Source organism: Saccopteryx leptura, chromosome 7, assembly GCF_036850995.1.
Source record: "Saccopteryx leptura isolate mSacLep1 chromosome 7, mSacLep1_pri_phased_curated, whole genome shotgun sequence".
In the NCBI taxonomy this organism is placed as follows: Eukaryota; Metazoa; Chordata; class Mammalia; order Chiroptera; family Emballonuridae; genus Saccopteryx; species Saccopteryx leptura.
Genome location: NC_089509.1, coordinates 13845977 through 13847802, shown reverse-complemented (window position 1 = coordinate 13847802; position 1826 = coordinate 13845977). Strand labels below are relative to the sequence as shown.

The 1826-nt window shown below is 44.5% G+C and overlaps 1 non-coding gene across 1 annotated transcript; it reads left to right on the top strand.

Moving 5' to 3' along the window:
* Nucleotides 1–1047: 1047 nt before the first annotated feature.
* Nucleotides 1048–1123, top strand: TRNAA-AGC (transfer RNA alanine (anticodon AGC)). Its single transcript has one exon. It is a non-coding gene; the product is annotated as a tRNA-Ala (tRNA).
* Nucleotides 1124–1826: the final 703 nt, after the last annotated feature.

Below are 1826 nucleotides of genomic sequence, written 5' to 3'. Positions count from 1 at the left end.
ATGCATTGGCTGTGTCTTCCAAAGAAGACTTCTGCCAACCAGAGGCTGTCAATAGTCCTTCACCGAGGCAGAGCCTAACCTTGAATCTGAAGACTGTGATAAAGCCTGAAGCGAAGGGAATTCTCTGTGGGTGGGTAAGTGGGTATTTATGTGTTTGCGTATAGAGCTGCAGCAGAAGTCTTCAGGTTAAAACAGACCTCTGCGGACTAAAAATGCTTGAGACTTAAAAGAACATGTTCTGTGGGAATCCCTGTGCACCAGCCCCTCTGGGTAGTGAGTACAGTTATTTTTCTCTCACTCTACAGGCAGCTAGAAAGGTATGGGATTTCCTGGGGGAATCCACTGCCCTCTGGGTCTATTTCCCAGTCTGGTTGATGTTATTAGTTTTAAAATAGCACATCTTCTCCTTGATGTTCAGTCTCACTGTGGAATCATTAGTTTTTATCTCTCAAACATTATTCAGGAATTAATTAAAATAAAAAATAATTCCGATGGCTGCTCATTTTTTCCTTCCCTTCCTTTACTATCTCATTACCATTCCAACAAAAACCCACCCCTTCTTGACTTACAAGTAGACTGGGCCGGATACAAGGCAGTAGATGTTTTTGCACCTACCTGGTTTACCAGGCAGGTGAACAGCCTAACTAGATTATATTTAGTTGAGCTACCTTAATTAAAATGACTCACTCAACTATATAACACTTGGCTCCTCTTGTTGTCTTGAGTGTTCAGTGCTAAGTATTGAAAAGAAGGGGACTCTGCCAGCTATTGCGAATGACTTGTAAAAGTTAAAAGTGGAGAGAGAAGCTAAGAGCAGGAAACTGGAGGAATTTAGCCCGCAGACACCAGGAGCCCAGATTACAGGGACGACAATGGAGAAGTCCTGCAGTCCTCAAGTTTGTGGCAGGATTTAAAACACAGTATGTCATTGGGAAACCTCTCGGCCAGGCCAGACTTGTTTGTATGTGCTTTTGAAAAATCAAACCAATGTTTTAAAAGTGGTATGTTTCAAATAAGAGTAAGAATGTTTCTCTTGAAAAGAGTTGGGCCCTGGCCGGTTGGCTCAGTGGTAGAGCATCGGCCTAGCATGCGGAGGACCCGGGTTCGATTCCCGGCCAGGGCACACAGGAGAAGTGCCCATTTGCTTCTCCACCCCTCCGCCACGCTTTCCTCTCTGTCTCTCTCTTCCCCTCCCGCAGCCAAGGCTCCATTGGAGCAAAGATGGCCCGGGCGCTGGGGATGGCTCTGTGGCCTCTGCCTCAGGCGCTAGAGTGGCTCTGGTCGCAACATGGCGACGCCCAGGAGGGGCAGAGCATCGCCCCCTGGTGGGCAGAGCGTCGCCCCTGGTGGGCGTGCCAGGTGGATCCCGGTCGGGCACATGCAGGAGTCTGTCTGACTGTCTCTCCCTGTTTCCAGTTTCAGAAAAATGAAAAAAAAAGAAAAAAAAAAAAAGAAAAGAGTTGGACTATCTGGCAGAGGCCTATTCTGTAGTTTACCTGGCAGTCACAGTGACACCAAATATACTATAATTAAAAGAGAAAGGAGCATTTGGAGGGGGATGACTAAAAAAAGACATTGAATAAGTTCATGAATTAAAGCATCACATGTTAAAGGCGAGAGATACTAGCATGAATTCTATTTTTTAATAAATAGATGTGAAGTTCTAAAATTAATGATAAGTTTGATTCCTTTTTTCTAGCTCCCCTGCTCTCTGGCCATACTCTAGTCACTAATTTAGTATTAGATCTTAGATAAGTTACTTAATATGTCTGAATCTCTAGTGCGTCATACTACACAAAATGGCAAAAATTATAATACCTACTTCA